This window comes from Ursus americanus, chromosome 29 (assembly GCF_024610735.1).
Source record: "Ursus americanus isolate L20-20 chromosome 29, mUrsAme1.1.p, whole genome shotgun sequence".
In the NCBI taxonomy this organism is placed as follows: domain Eukaryota; kingdom Metazoa; phylum Chordata; class Mammalia; order Carnivora; family Ursidae; genus Ursus; species Ursus americanus.
In genome coordinates, this window is record NC_142155.1 from 3,767,328 (window position 1) to 3,784,794 (window position 17,467).

Genomic DNA, 17,467 nt, shown 5'->3' on the forward strand with positions numbered 1-17,467 from the left:
GGTTCACAAAACCTTTTTCTTCTCTACTATGTGAACTTTAAGAATGCAAAGACCTACCTACCTCATTCCTAACTGGGCCTTGGGTGCCTATAAATAGCGCCTGGCGCGTAATCGGTTCTCAGTAAATACCTATGACCAAGAAATGACTCAACAAGAGTGTTTTACTCATTTAACAAGAGGGGATAAAAAGTACGTGCGAGTGTTTGAAAATATCTACGCTCTGTATCACACGCTTTATACTTCTTTTCACTTTGCGGCCCGTATCTTCCTGTAGCCGATGCTTGTCTGGAACACGCCCTTTCAGTCAACAGGGATTTGTAAACAGCTGCACAGTTCTCTACGGAAACCACAAGACGAAATAAATGGCACTTTTCATTATTTTACAAGTTGGATTATGGGGCCAACATTTTACAGGGCAATAAGAAAATGAAAAAATTAAAGTAGAACTTACACATTATCATGTATTGTGTGTGCCAACTTGCTTTTGAATCTCAGCTTTGCTTTACAATCCCAGCCTTGCTTAACGACTCTGTTAAGCCCGAAAGCCATCAAATGCGGTGGATATGGGTATCTACAGCCTAGCTGACCAAAGGGTAAGTGATACGCTTATTTTTAAAAAGAGTTTCCATTCTTATCCCTGTATTTAGTTACTTCGACTTTAAAAATGCTTGTTTTTCTTGAAACGTTGCTTGTGTGGTCGGACCAAGTGCAGAGTGTCTTCAGGGCAAGTGAGAGAGGAAAAACAAAATTACTTCAGCTATTTCCAAGGAAGGAAAACATATACTATGTATATCTGTCATTTTAATTAAATTAAGAAGAGACATTTGAGGCACCCTCAGCATTTTGAAAGTCATCCAGTGTGCCTATCCCAAAGGCAGTGTGGTTGGTGGAAAAAACAGGAGCCTGGAACCAAAAAAATCTTGATCTCAGTAAAAAAGTTGCCACTCTTGGCTGTAAGATCTTGGACAAGTCCTTTTACCATGCTTGGCCTTCTTTTCCATATTCGTAAATGTGGAAAATAGTAATACCCTCGTGGAAGTGGTAGTAAAGCAGTAGTCTGATAGCTTTACAAGATAATATTAACGTTGACATTAGTTATTATTTAGTGAAGTTCTCATACATGAACATAGGAACACGCCGGCTTCCTACAGACGCACAATGCCAAGTTCAGCCCCGCTTTCCACCTCCGCAAAATTGAACAGCTTCTGGTGTGGTGAGATAGCCATTATTTTCCAAGTGCCGGCAAGTTCCAAGCATTTCACGCTACAAACGATACAAAACTGTTAGCTCTTTATTTTCAGCTGTCTTTCGGGTCATACTGTTCCATCTGCTCATCAACTCTCCAGGAGGGGGGCGGCATTGCCTCAAGTTCAGGGCTGCTGGTCTCCGACGCATCACCTACCTTTCACTTCTGGTTGTGGTCTTTTGCAAAAACTTCAGCCTATACTCAGGTCCTGGACTCACTGCTGTGTCCGGAAACCCCAACTTGCCCGAGCTCTGCGATGCAAAACCTACCATAGATTGAGGCTCATTATTCGTTTTCAGTCTTGCTTTGCCTCCCAGTTTTGACACCGTCATCTACCATTTGGCTATGGCTACAGCAATTCCCACATACACAAACATAAAAATGTGGTGGGGTAACCAAACTTCTATGTAAAAATTTTGAATACAGATGGCCCCGGCTTCTGATGGTTCAACTTACAGTGTTTCAACGTTATGATGATGCAAAAGTGATTTGTGTTCAGTAGAAACTATACTTTTCGGGAATTTTGAATTTTCCTCTTTACCCGATACTCTCTTGTGATACCGGGCAGCAGTGGCTCCCAGTCAGCCCCTCGATCACAAGGGTAAACAAGGGACGTACTTCCGACCATTCTGTACCTATTTTTCACTTTCCGTACAGTAGTCTCTCAACTATATGAGTATTCAATCAACGCATTTATTATACAATTAGCTTTGTGTTACGTTCTCTTGCCCAACTCTAGGCTGGTGTAAGTGCTCCGGACACAAGTAGAGCAGGCCGAGCCGTGATGTTTGGAAGAACAGGTGCAGTGAAGGCATTTTCAACTGAACTGCATGGGTTTATCAGGAGGCAGCCCCATCATAAGTCAAGGAAGATGGAGAAAGATGTTTCTTCTCACAGGAAGACCACAAGGCTAGCCAAGTTTTACACAGAAAGAGTTGGCTCTTAAAAAGTATATGAGCTTTATTTTACTTTCTCCACAAGAGGACAGCTCCCTTTCTTTCCGCCTAGCTACTCTGACAGAGCATGACCTCTTCACAGCCCCGTGACACACCGACGTCTGCTCGTTATGAGTCACGGTCTTCTACCGATGCCAAGAAAGAACTCCATAAAGTGACACCTTTTTAGAAAAAAAAAAAAAAAGCAGCAAAGTGGAATTTTCAGCAAATTATTTGACCTCATTTTCAGAGGACTATTTAAATTCTTCATAGAAGTTGTTTGAGACATTACCATTTTGAAGAAAGACATACCAAAACAACTACATTATTGAAATGGGCTAAGTTTTAAGGTTGAAATTTACTTTAGTAGGGCAGAGTAAATGAAAGGAACAGATTTCAGTCAGAACATAATCCAGTATCCATAAATAAAACACTAGTCCAACCAACATTATGGAAACAGAACAAGAAGGAATTTTTACATTCAGAAAATATTCAGACTTTTTGCAGCAGTATTCTTTATAGGAACAGATGACAGTGAAACTCAAAAGCATGATTCTACAACACTCTGATTTGAACACGCAATTGCTTTCCTCTGTGAAGTTTACGATATGTTACATCCTCACAACTGAGCATCCGTTTTTATATACCAAAATGGCTGACTTTAAAATGGCGTGTTATTGAAAACTTCTTTCAGAATATCACCAGGGAAATTAAATATTTAACAGAAACTCTATGTTCCTATGAATACCTTATGAGAGAGCCTCAAGCTCTTTCCTGTTTCTTGCAGGAGAAACAGCAAGAGAAAAAGTCAGCTGGAGCCACACAGTTCATTGCATCAAGAACAGTAGACACCCACATCAAAGGATATCTCACTATCTTCTAATACTTTCTACAATTCTCTTTGGTTTACAAAAGTTAACTCCTTTGGTTTACTGAATGATTCTTTAGTAGACAATTTATTCAATGAAATAGGGGTTTGTTTCCAAGTCAAAGATAGGGAATTACAGACACTTCAAATGAGATGGGGCTAAGGGGTGACTCCAACTTTATTCCCCATCTAGTTTTCTTCTGGGTGGGCATGAAAATGTGAGAAATGGTAAGAAGTTTATCAAAGGACAGCAGCAAGCTCAGAATTCTATAAAAGAAGGTGATCGGTCTTCAATACTGAAGAAGTTTCACAACAATCTTAGAGCTAAACTTTCTTTTTAAATTAAAGATATCAACTGAAATCTATCATTGTGGTGGCAAACTAAATAAATTTATTTTTTTTAATTTAAAGTCCATGCTTAAGACTTCGTCAGATCAAGACACATCTCTATGAAGAATCACAAGGAGGAGAAATGTAAAGAGAAGGAAAATAGGAGGAGGAGGAGGTAATTGAGAAAAAAAATGTGCATGTTTTCTTACATAAAAATAAATAAAATACAAAGGATCAGTTCAAATGAGGAGAAAAACAAAGCAATGAAAATGAAACCGCTTTTACTGTGATTGTGAAGCTGAAAAAGACAAATTTGAGAACAGTGAAGTATAAAAACATAATGACGGAATCCAGTGGCCAGTTATGGAAATGGCACTTACCCTGAAGGAATGTCTGGAAAAGTGTTTTCCAGTAGAAGCTGGTGAATGGCTGTGCCCCTAGTGAAAATGAAAGTAGGGAGCTACCGCCAGCCAAGGGAGGAGCGTCAGAGGGAACATTCCGCTGGCCAGGACAGCTGATGAAAGCCGAGCAGCCGCACCCAGTGCCAGGTCTGGGACAGTCTGGAGAGAGAGGAAGCCAAGGTGGAGCCTGAGCCGGTAGGAAAAAAATATCCAAATCCCAAGTTATAAAAAGCAAAACCAGAAAGGTCACTTAGGTACCTCTTGCTCTTTAGCTTATGGATAGAATTGTGGAATATTAAAGTAATGCTTAGGAAAAGCGTATCTTTGATGATGTGACCAAAACTAAATTGTGGGGGAGGAAAGTTACTCTGAGCACTTCATTTATTCAAAGACCAGTCACGCAGAGTCCGTTCTTTGCTAATGCAGGGTAGGTTTTAGGAGCACAAAGATGAGGAGGAAGTCAGGGGAAGGACGGATTTCAAGAAGGAGAGACAGGCCCACCATTGTTAAATACCACAAAGAACTCAAGCTTAAAAGCGCCCACTGGGTTTGGGAGTTAGAAAGTGATAGGTGATCTTAGCAGAAGCAGTTTTAGTGAATGGCAGAGACAGAAAGATTGTAGTAAATTGAAAAATAGTTGTAGGTTTATTAAAAAAAAAAAGAAAAGAAGTGTACATGTTCCTGCTAGAAAGGAGAGGGGAAAAAAAACCAGATCAGAGACAGAGTGGCTATAGGGCTCAGATGCATTTGGTGTTATTATTGTCATATTGTGAAGGCAAATAGTAATTCAATTGATTGTGTTTCTCGATACGATATTCGGTTTATTCATATTAGGAATGATAATTTAGATCTGGAAAAGACCCTAGAGATCATTCAACCCACTTTTCAATCCACTTTTCACATTTTATAGGTGAAGAAACTAAGGACCTGAAAGTTGTGATTTTCTAGTCATTCATCTTAAAACTTCTAAGAGTAGACATCATCTGTCCAATATGTGGGAATAAAAAAAAATGCAATGATTGCTTAGGCCTGCCTTCCTCCCTCCCTTCCTTCTTTTTTTTCCCTTTTTTTTCTTCCTTCCTTCCTCTTCTCCTCCCAAGATTTGGAAATTCCTTCTCATGCTATCCATTCTAAATAAAGAATACGATTGAGGTTATTATCCAGATCAATTAAGGTGGAAACACAAAAGTACACATTTTTCTATAGCTGTATGAGTCATATACTTAAGAGAAAAGCACATTTTGAAATGATCTTATGATTGCTGCACTCCACACTTTACTTTGCTTTTGTGGACCTGGCGTTTGTATAAACCATTCTTATAAAAAGCAACTTGTTTTAAAAATAAAACAATCAAACAAAAACTGGACACTTTTCCTATACAATTTCTTAGCAACAGTTTTAAAGTACTCTCATTAGAAACTGTGAATCTTATAGCTGGGCACCCCTCATTTAAAGTCTTGATAAAAATAATGGTCAGCTGTAAGTATGCCTCAAACCCTATAGTAAATAGTAGACATTTCGTAGTGCTGAACATTTTAGCACTGAGAATATTTAGTGTTTAGAAGCAGACATTATGTGAACCTAGAAAAAAATACAGGATTCAAAAACCTTATGCGACCTTCTACTCTAATTGAGCCAAATACATAAATTACAGCACCGCTGAATCTGGAAGAGGAAATGGCTTATTAGGTCATCTAGTATTTCCCCTGCTAAATTTGAACAGTTCCCTACAGCATATTTTCTAACGCTGTAAGTCTGGTTTTGAAAGTTTCACGTGATAACACTTGTCACCACGTCCTTGAAAAGCTATTAATCTGGTCGAGCTTCAAAGGAGGTCTCTAATCATGTTGAACTAGAAGCTTTCTTTTCTGTACACGATTCCACCAGCTTCCCCGCCTGGCACCCATCTCCAATAGACTTCCCCTTCCTTTTTCTGAGGATTCGAATTGCATGGAGCCAACCCGAAGGAAAAGTGGAAAAGTGGCAGCACCTTGCCAGCAGTGAACCCCTGCTCTCCACTCCCTCTCCAAGTTCAGACATGGCAGCGAAGTGTTGCCCATGTACTGAAAAGTATCTTGCCCTCTTCCTTTTTTTCAACGGTAGCGTTCCCTGAAAGAAGGCTATGAGAATCTAAAATTATATTTATCATCCTTTAGAGGTGGATTTTCTTTTATTGTTAGCACTGTGTTTTCCCTGGCCTGTGTGCAAAGCAGACACCCCATTACCGCAGTTTGTTCATAATGGATACAAGATGACAGGCTGATAATTATCCATAGCTAATTTACCTTCTCCAAATTACTTGAGAGAGCAGAGAAGAACGAACTTTGGGGTTCATACCTAGAGAGTGATATGTCGTTAAGTTTCATCCTAATTAACAACTGAGGTAGTCACTCTGCAAGGGAACCGAAAGGCAGTTTTGGAAATTTGCGTCAACACTTGCAAAAGTGTAAACATAGTTATTCAGAAGGTCTTTAAAACACTAATGTTGATATTTATGGGCTTTTATGTGCTAGGACTGGCACAGTGCAGACTATTAAATTTTCAGAAATTTTGTGAGCCAGCGAGAGACGCCAATGATTAAATATTAAATTATATGAACTAACAAATAAATTATATTAAAACAAAGACAATACACTCTAAAAATTCATCATTTCCTAACTATTTTACTACCTTTCAGTATTATCAATGCTCTCGAGACTATTCATATCTATCGCCTCTTTATGGTGGAAATATTGTGAACTAGTCTGTGCCCTGAGCATTTCTTTCCAAGACTGTGCTCGGTGACTTCATGGTTGTAGCTTGAAACCAGTAAATGCCACAAAGCAGGGCTCTGTGGTCCCCCAAAAGCTGGCCTTTGTGCATTTGCCATCACACCACTATTGACAAGACTATAAAATAACTTTATTTTTAAAAAACCCTGAACACAGATAAGTAAGGAAAAAGGAAGACACTGAATATCTATCAGCAATTCTATCAGTTGTATAATGTCCTTCTTATATACTCACTTTGATACCTTTTAGCTGAATTCTGCAATTGGTTTCTCTTACTAACCTTTCTGCTACAATATAACATGTAAGAAAATATAAAATAAGAAAATTAAAAATACAATTATAATAAAGTTGATTCTTAGAAGCAAAGTTGTGGATGTCACTTTGTAATGCAAATAGGTTAATTTTTGTAAGTACCAATTTGGTTCCAAATTTTCTAGAAGAAAAACAAAAATGGAACTCAATGATAGTGTGCTTTTTATCTGGAGAGACACTTACTTTTCTTGCAACTGAATACAAGGAGTGATGCATTTTATGGGTCATTATGAAATAGATATTAAATTAAACGTTTTTAATGTTGTAAGCCTCTAGGGGCACTAGATTAAAACCCAGTATATACAGGCTCCAAATACATGTTCTTTGAATCAATAAATTCATAAGCAAACTATAGCTAAATTGATTTGTCTGATACCCTCTATGTAAACCCAAGGTGCAATTTCTTTAACATATTGAAGATATTTCACTGCGGCAGTTAGAGCTTAAAAAACAGAGCAGTATGAATTTTGCTACAGACTTATTATGAGAAAGAGATGTTTCTGGCTTGTGAGACCTAAAACATAAAGTGGGAGATTTTTACTATTCTCTTAAATTATTGATTGAATTAAGTCCCCTCTCATTAAAACTGGCTCAAAGACACATGGCAAATAGGTGACAGTGTCTGAATTGCACCAGCATCAGAAAACATCTGTTAGATGTGTCACGAGAGGCCTCGATCAAGTAGCCACATTCTCTTTGCTGACTAAAAGGAGATCCATGGGCTGAAGGTATCAGGTATATAAGAAGGAAAAATTCACATTTTTTGACAGAAAATTTCACATAGTAGCTTAATTTTTGCTCCTATACAAGGAGGACTACGGTTGTATCTTAGAAAAAAACAAATATTTCTCTATATAATGAGGCAAACTATCCCAAAGGCCATGCAACAGAAAGCTCACATAGTAGCTTAATTTTTGCTCCTATACAAGGAGGACTACGGTTGTATCTTAGAAAAAAACAAATATTTCTCTATATAATGAGGCAAACTATCCCAAAGGCCATGCAACAGAAAGCTCACAGATCAAATTAAGAATTTAATTTGAGACACACACACACACACACACACACACACACACACACACACCTCAAGAGCAGAGATAGACTAAAATGTAGTAAAATATTGGGCTAGTATTTTCAGGTTCACAGATCTGTTACTTTGATCCACTAAACTTTTGTTTCTTTCTGCAGAATCTCCTCTTTTTTTTTTTTTTTAAAGATTTTATTTATTTATTTGACAGAGAGAGAGAGATAGAGACAGCCAGCGAGAGAGGGAACACAAGCAGGGGGAGCGGCAGGCAGAGGAAGAAGCAGGCTCCCAGCAGAGGAGCCTGATGTGGGGCTCGATCCCAGAACGCTGGGATCACGCCCTGAGCCGAAGGCAGACGCTTAACGACTGAGCCACCCAGGCGCCCCAGAATCTCAATTCATCTATACTGACTTATACAGTCTCCATTTACTTTATGAAGTTAGCAAAATTTGAATAGAAAAATTTTTATATCTAGTAAATGTACAAAAATAAAATGGCATACCAGCCCTATTGTAAATAAAAAGGCAGTTTTTAAAAAAATATATATTACTGTACAGTGTAGCAAGCTAATAATATTTTAAACAGTGCTCATTTCAGTAGTTCAAGGGTAACTCGTTATTGGATCTATTAGCATAGCTTATTGAATCAAAGAATTAAAGAAAAAATTCCATAAATCATAGCAAATGATGCTACAAAGGCATTTAATAAATTCATCCAGAGCCGTCACATTCCAGAGCACATATAGAAGACAACTACTTAAATAGATAAAAAATTAATGTGGTCCAACTCACATTTGTGTTTATTCTCAAAGTTGATTTCATGTTCAGAAAAAATATATATCAAATCAGTCTAAAATGCTTTTATTTTCAAGTGTCAAGAAAAATATCCCAGGAAATTAAGATGTGAGTGCTCCACAAGATCCAGATTTGAAAATAAACTGTGAAATCTGGAAATATTACTGTAAAGGTCCGTTTTCGGTGTGCGGGGAGAAAATGTTATTCTGGGAAACCCTGCAAGCCGACTGCCTTCCTTATGTTACGGAATAGTTTATATCAGAAGGACCAGTTCTGTGACCTGTTCCATGTTTCAGTTGCTGCCTGGGGTAAATCTCAGCGTAAGATCATGTTTTATTTTTATCAGGAATTCCAGCTGCCCACCTGCTCCTGCATCCATGTGCTATTTCTGTGTAAATACATCTGAGCTCAAAACACCTTCCAGGCTTCTCTAAGGGTCCAGTCTCATGCTATCAATTCCGCGCAAGGTACACTTTACTGAAGATTGCACGTGGGAGGCGGGGGATGACCTTAAAATCGTATATCCCTCAGCAAAGTATGTAAACAGCCCCAAAGTTCTGTCAGTTCTCAGAAACGCTCGCTTGTTGGTATGGCCAAGGGCAGCGAAAGTTATTTTACCTTAACCAAAAATAGTTCTCCCACACTGGGCTCACCCGGCTGGTTTTTCTCCCTTGCGTGGTTCAGAGCCTCTGCCTCCAAACCCGCGTCAGTAAAGTGAACGTGACTGTATCTTCCAGTTAAGATCGCCTACCTCGCTTGTAATGTTGGCCCGGCCGCCATTTTGATGACCTGGGGTCCAGACAGGGTTCTCGCTCTCCGGTCAAGGAGACATTATTTTAAAAGAAGATATTAAAACCCAGGGCTCTTCCAAGTGGGACTTTCCAAACGACGACTTTCTCTATAGCTTTACGGTAGAGCGCTAAATCCTACCCTGAATTCACGGCCGGGCTCCGGCTCAGGCTTTGTGCAGAGTACGCACCGGGTTGGCTCAAGTACCAGCACATCATTTATCTACGCAGCTGAATCGGGAACACATCAGGGTGTGCCTGCACAGACATTTTCTGTACTGGTTTCTTTCTGACTCACATTTTGATTTTGAACAAGTCAACCACTGTAAGCTTGAGTCTCATTGTCTAAAAAATAGAAAAAAAACTTCAGGAGATTGTTAAAATAAGTGGGAAAAAAATATGTACAAAGGCCTAGCACATAATAGATATTTAACTAAATGCCAGATACTTATGATAATTATTAGACAAGGGTTATGAATTCAACTCTTTTATCTTTTACTGGAGGATACTGACACCCAGAGCGTGAGCTCTAAGTTTGTTGTTATATCTTAAAAGCTCAGCAGTTTGCCTGGAATGTCATTGGCAATAAAGCAAGACGTAACAAAACAAAATAAAACTGCGTGTCGAGTACTGAATGGCTCCTCATTCTTTCATCTTAGAGCTGGGACCTAATTCACCAGCCTTCATACCCTTCTAGTTGCGCTAAATAATTTTACAAAATTATTATTTAGTAGAAAGGCAGCATCGGGGCACAGATTTCTTATGAAGGTCAGCTTGAGGTTAAATATTACAAACTTCCTTATTTCTGTTTCTGTGATATTATTGTCCAGTTAAATTTTTATAGAGAATCAGGTCCAGATTCCTTAGCATGGCATAGAGAATCAACAAGGGGTGAAATAACACCATATGTTTGTTCTTCCAGCTTCATTTCCTGTCACTCTCTCTGACATGCTACACCTTCCAGACATATGGAACTACTTAAAATTTCATATATCTATGCCTTTATGCATTCATTTTTTAAGAAATTATTTTTAGAACATATCTAGATTTACAGAAAAATTGAGTAAATAATAGAGTTTCTATAGACTCTAAACCTATTTTCTCCTATTATTAATATCTAACATAAGTATGATACCTTTGTTACAATTAACGAATCCCTGCAGATCCATTATTAACTGAAATCTGTCTTTTATTCAGATTTTCTTAGTTTTTACTTAGTGTTCTCTTTTTACTTTAGGATCTCATCCAAGATACCACACTACTTTTGGCAGTTAGAGTTTCTCAGACTTTCCTTGTTTTTGATGGCCTTGACAGTTTTGAGGAGTACTGGTGAGGTATTTTGTAAAATGTCCCTCCATAGGGATTTTTCTGGTGTTTTTTTTATTATGAGGCTGGGGTTATATAGTTTTGGGAAGAAGTCCAGAGAAGTAAAGTAAAGTGCCATTTTCATTACCTGAGCTCTCAGTTGGTCCCTTTGTCTTTGGGGCATTTTCCCATCATTGTATTTTATGTTATTGCCGGCTTTTTGTTTGTTTGTTTTTTTGTTTTAGCACTTCGCACAAGATGTTCCGGGTTCATCTTGTCTATTTCCTGTCCAATCTAGAATCAGACATTTCCCCAGGAGCCCTGATTCCTTTTATTGCAGAATGATTTTAGGAACGAAGATCTGAGAACTGAGTGTGCTTATTGCTACGGGAACGTCCTTGCTTCTAGTTGACAGAACAAGGATGTATGTGTACATTCCACTTTATTTTTTACTTATAAAACAAACAAACAAACAAAATCCTATTACATGAACTTCAGGTCCCAGTTTAAGAACCCTTTGCTTTAGGAAAGCCTTCACTGTCTCAGCCATGAAAGTTGATTATCCCTTCCTTTGTGCCAAAACTTGACAATTATAGCAAGTACATTGTAAATGGAAATGATTTTCATATTTTTTCTTCTTCTAGATTTGGCACTTTCTGTGTGTCTGTTAAATGATAAACCTTATAAATGTGAGGGATGGAAATTGGAAGGTTACGTCCCCAAAGCCAATTTAAATGTCCCGCACATAAAAACTTGTCGAATTAGTATATTAGCCAACCATGTGTTCTTTTATGATAGCAACTTATGTGGTTGGTAAACTTTTCAAATTATATAGATCACGAGTGTTTTAAGTATGTAAGTTGATGAGTTTTTAAAAGTGAATATGTCCATGTAAACACCAGTGCAATCAATACACACATTTCCATTACCTCAGAAAGTTCTCTGATGACCCTTTCTAGTAAATCCTAACTTTGTCTCAATGGGCAACCATGGTTAAGATGAAATTCCCTGTAGATTAGTTTCACCTATTTTGAACCCCATAAAGGGGATTATATAGTGGATACTTTTAGAGTCTGGCTTCTTTGGTTCAACATGAAATTCTGATATTCTTTCATATGTTTGCCTGCAATTAAAAGTTTATTCTTTTTAATTGTTGAGTAGAATTGTATTGTATGATTATATTACAATTTGTTTAGCAATTTCCTGAATGATGGACATATGACTTGTTTTATTTTATTTATTTTATTTTTTTGAGTGAAGTAAGACTGTCTTTATTCTTTTTTCTTTTTTTAAGTTTTTATTTAAATTCCAGTTAGTTGGCATACAGTAATATTAGTTTCAGGTATAAAATTTAGTGATTTAACACTTATATACTTGTTTTTAGTTTTTGACTTATTACTAATAAAGCTGCTATAATATTTACATACAGGTCTTTTATTTCTCTTGGGAACTAACTTGAGGCAGAATTGTTGAGTCATATGGTGGGTGCACATTTAGTTTTATAAGGAGCTCCCTGTTTTCCAAAGTGTTGATAACTGTCTTGCATTCACATCAGCAATGTATGAATGTTTCAGATTGTCTAAATCCTTGCCAATGTTTGCTGTTTCCAGGCCATTTAGTTTTAGCCATTTTAAGGGGTCTTAAGAGAAGTTGTAATATGTATTTTCCTATGATTAATAATGATGAAGATTTTAGATGAGGAGTAATGATGATGAGGAAGACTTATTCATTTCTATACTTTTTGTGTGCATCTGAACTACGTATGCAAGGTTTTCATGCACTTTTGAAAATTTGTTATTTTTGATCATTAAATTAGATATATTTTTATTAGTAGACATTCATTATATATTCTGGACATAAGTTCTTATTTTATATGCACAGGGTGAATATTTTCTTCCAGTCTGTGGATTAATTTTTATTTTTTTATCAGTGTCCTATGGCAAACAAAAAAATTCAATTATTATGATTGTCAATCATCATTTTGTCTTTCATGGTTTGTGCTGTATCTTGTTCAAGAATTCCTTGTTTACATTGAAGCTGTAAAGGTGTTACCCTATATTTTATTCTAAAAACTCTCTTTCTGGCTTTTACATTTAGGCCTATCCCCTGCTCCAAAATAGTTTTTTTATTATCAGGGTTCATATTTTTTCATGTTGTTCCAGCACCACTTGTTGAAGAGACTTCTCTTCCTCATTGAAGAGCCTTAGTGCCTTTGTCAAACATTAAGTACTCGTAGATGTTTTGAATTATTTGAGCAGCTTAATTGGTTTTCTTCATCTGTTTGTCTATATATTTCTTTAAAACTTTTCGAGTATAGATGACACACAACGTTACATTAGTTTCAGATGTACAATACATTGATTGCCTTCTCTATATGTTGTGCTGGGCTCACCATAAGTGTAGCCACCATCTGTCACCATACAGTGCTATTACAATATCATTGACTAGATTCCCGTTGCTGACATCTTGCCATTTGTGAAAACATGGACATAGAGGGTATAAAACTAAGTGAAATAAGTCAGAGAGAAAGATAAATACCATATAAATTCACTCATTCATGGAATCAAAAAAGCAAAACAAATGAATAAACAAAAAAAATCAGAATCAAACCTATAAACAAAGAGAAAAAACTGATAGTTGCCAGATGAAAAGTTTGGGCAAAATGGGTGATGGAGAGAGGGAGATAATAAGCTGCCAGTTATGGAATAAGTCAGTCACAGGAATGTTTGTCTATATTTATAAAAATACCATAATGACTATAGCATAATAAATCTTTAAAGAAGGTAATGTTCATTCTTTCTACTCCTTTTTCAGTATTGCTTTAACTATTATATATCTTTTGCATTTCCACATACATTTTGAAATCACCTTGTCAATTTGTTAAAAAAAAATGTTTGGGATTTAGATTGAATTGTATTGGCCTTAAGATCAATTTGGAGAGAACTGATACCATAATCAGAAGGCTTCTTCAATGTCATTAACATGACATATTTCTCTATTTATTTAAGTCTTCCTTAATTTTTCTCTCTTTTTCTTAAGTTTTTAGAAGAGACACCTTGCACGTCTTCTGTTAAACTTATCCCTAAGCATTTTAGATTTCTGATGCTAGTTTACTTTTAGATGAAGTTTCTTCTTGATTTTCCAATCGTTTGCTGCTACCATCTACTAATATGATTGTTTTTGTACATTTACCTTTATCTAGTAACTGCCAAATTGGTTGATTCTAGAGTTTGTTTTTCATATATTCAGCTTTTTTATATGAACAATTACATTATCTATAAATAAATACAATTTTATTTATTTAATTCTAATATTTACACCTTTCTCTTTTTCTTATTTTATTTGATTTACTAGTAAATGTTGAGTGGAAGTGTTCAGAAATTTTTGCTTTGTTCTTATATTTCTTTATTAAATTTCATGTTGGCTGCAGTTTTTCCTGGGTAATTTCATACTGAGAACATTCCTTTCTATCTGTACTTTGCAAAGAACATTATTTTAAATTATAAATAAAAGTTTAATTCTATAAAATGTTTTTTATGTATCTATTTAGATGATCCTGTAGTATTCGCCTTCATTTTGTTATATACTAAATTGCTAATATTTTAAGAACCCTCCAATGAAGGTGGATAAATCTCACTAGATCATGATATGATACATTACAATTTTTTTATATTTCAATTTTTTATTTAAATTCTAGTTAGTTAGCATATAGGGTAATATTAATTTCAGGAGTGGAATTCAGTGATTCATCACTTACATATAAGACCCAGTGCTCATTACAAGTGGCCTCCTTAATGTCCACCCCCCATTTAACCCATCCCCCACCCTCCTCCCTCCATCAACCCTCAGTTTGTTCTCTATAGTTAAGAGTCTCTCTTATGGTTTGCTTCCCTCTGTTTTTTCTTCTTTCTTTCCCCTACATTCATCTATTTCTCAAATTCCACATATGAGTGAAATCATATGGTATTTGTATTTTTTTAAAGATTTATTTATTTATTTTAGAGAGAGTAAGGGAGGCAGAGGGAGATGGAGAGAGAGAATCTCAAGAAGTCTCCCGACTGAACATGGAGCCCAGTGTGGGGCTTGATCTGAGGACCCTGAGATCGTGACCTGAGCTGAAATCAAGAGTTGGATGCTTAACTGACTGAGTGATCCAGGTGCTCCAGTGTTTGTCTTTGACTGACTTATTTGGCTTAGCATAATACACTCTAGCTCTATCCATGTCATTGCAGATGGCAAGATTTCATTCTTTTTGATGGCTGAGTAATATTCCATAATTTGGCTCTTTTTATAACTTGGCTATTGTTAATAATGCTGCTATAAACATCAGAGTGCATGTATCCCTTCGAATCAGTATTTTTGTATCCTTTGGGTAAATACCTAGTAGTGCAATTGTAGGTCATGGGGTAGTTCTATTTTTAACTTTTTGTGGAGCCTCCATACTGTTTTCCAGAGTGGCTGCATCAGCTCGCATTCCCACCAACAGTGTAAGAGGGTTTCCCTTTCTCTGCATCCTCACCAACATCTGTTGTTTCCTGAGTTGTTAATTTTAGCCATTCTGACAGGTGTTAGGTGCTACCTCATTGTGGTTTTGATTTGTATTTCCCCGATGATGAGTGATATTGAGCATCTTTCCATGTGTCTGTTGGCCATCTATATGTCTTCTTTGGAGAAATGTCTGTTCATGTCTTCTGCCCATCTCTTAACCGGATTATTTATTTTGGGGATGAGTTTGATAAGTTTTTTATAGATTTTGGATACTAGCCTTTATCTGATATGTCATTTGCAAGTCTCTTCTCCCATTCTGAAGGTTGCCTTTTAGTTTTGCTGATTGTTTCCTTCCATGCTCCGAAGATTTTATCTTGATGAAGTCCCAATAGTTCACTTTTGCTTTTGTTTCCCTTGCCTCAGGAGACATGTCTAGCAAGAAGTTACTATGGCCAAGGTCAAAGAGGTTGCTGCCTATGTTCTCCTTTAGGATTTTGATGGTTACCTGTTTCATGGTTAGGTCTTTGATCCATTTTGGATTTATTTTTGTGTATGGTGTAAGAAAGTAGTCCAGTTTCATTTTTCTGCATATTGCTCTCCAGTTTTCTTAATACCATTTGTCTTTTTTCCATTGGATATTCTTTCCTGTTTTGTTGAAGATTTGTTGACCATGTAGTTGTGGGTACATTTTTGGGTTTTCTTTTCTGCTCCACTGATCTATATGTTTGTTTTTGTGCTGATATCATGTTTTTTACAGCTTTGTAATATACCTTATGGTCTGAAATTGTGATTTCTCCAGCTTTGATTTTCTTCTTATGAAGAGTATTGATTTTTGTTCTAGCAAACAGAGGAATTACTACCTGATTACCTTAAACTCGTGAAGGGTAGATCTTTTGGGTTTTTTCTTACTTTTAGGATGAATCCCTTAGTTTCAACATGTTTTATTCCTACAATGTAGTCTTTCTGGGGCTTAAACAGGAAGTCACAGTTATTTATCAAGGCTAACAATGCAGGACTCAAACTCCAAACTCTACTTTTTATTCTGCCTTGTCACCCTTTAACTTTTGCTATTCACTAGGTTCCTCAAAGTTCCCTCCATACTCACAACAACACTTTCATTTCAGTCAAGGTTTTCATGGGAGTTAAGTTGCAATGTTGAGGCCTCCCACTCTATGGCTGTCTTCCTTCCTGGTTATTCTCCCTTTGTATTCCCTTTGTTAAGCATTTTTGGGTGGATATTTTTTTTTTATTTTTTTAAAGATTTTATTTATTTGACAGAGAGAGACAGCCAGCAAGAGAGGGAGCACAAGCAGGGGGAGTGGGAGAGGAAGAAGCAGGCTCCTAGCGGAGAAGCCTGATGTGGGGCTGGATCCCAGAACGCCGGGATCACGCCCTGAGCCGAAGGCAGATGCTTAACGACTGCACCACCCAGGCACCCCTGGGTGGATATTTTTAAAAATATATCTTTTCCTTGTAGAAAACAAATTATTAAATAAATTAGGACAACTAAAACAGAATTCTAAGAAATTCAAAAGACATAATAAATTATTAGGTAGAATCAAATAGTTGTACAAAATGAGCTTTGAATGTGTTTCCCTTTTAGTCTGTTAAATATTTAACCATGACAAAAAATTATTTTTGTTAAAAAATACCCAAACTCTGGAGGAATTCATCCAATTAATGCAGAACTTATTTGCCACATAACACTAACTTTGGCCTCAAACTTATTTCCCTTTTTTTGTAAACGCTGGTATTCTTTATTTCCCTCCACATAAAGCTATAAAGTCATAACTTTGATGACATTTGTATTGTGTCTTGTCATCTCAGACTCTTACCTTTAAAAAACAATAATCATCATCAGAAACATAAGAACAGAGATTAAAGTCAACAAATGCATCCTCAGTTTCCTACATTGTTCTATTTCTATAAGACTCTTAACCCGTATCTATAATTCTACTCTAAACTAGACCAGAAGCCACAGAGCACTCCTCCAGCCCGATATTCACACATTCTGCCCTCTCTATGTGCTTGTCTACAAATATATTTCATACTGACTATACTCATGGTCCTTAGTTGGGAGCTGTGAAGAATAAAACAATACCAATTTGAACATACTTACAGCAGAAACAGAACATATTGAAATGAACAAGTAAATATTAATACCGAGTAATACACAAGGTGCAAAATGTAGAAAGAAGTGTA

The 17,467-nt window shown here is 36.7% G+C and overlaps 2 long non-coding RNA genes across 2 annotated transcripts in view; one reads left to right on the forward strand and one right to left on the reverse strand.

The window, feature by feature from the left end:
* Positions 1 to 201: 201 nt before the first annotated feature.
* LOC123796735 (uncharacterized) lies at positions 202 to 3,842 on the reverse strand. Its single transcript, XR_006780807.2, has 3 exons — positions 3,760 to 3,842; positions 452 to 2,363; positions 202 to 337 (listed from the first exon to the last, which is right to left on the reverse strand). It is a non-coding gene; the product is annotated as an uncharacterized LOC123796735 (long non-coding RNA).
* LOC148107490 (uncharacterized) overlaps positions 469 to 17,467 on the forward strand; it is an 80,128-nt gene continuing 63,129 nt past the window's right edge. The window contains exons 1-2 of the long non-coding RNA XR_015722234.1: positions 469 to 593; positions 3,461 to 3,975. This is a non-coding gene — a long non-coding RNA (uncharacterized LOC148107490). The remainder of the gene's footprint in view (positions 594 to 3,460; positions 3,976 to 17,467) is intronic.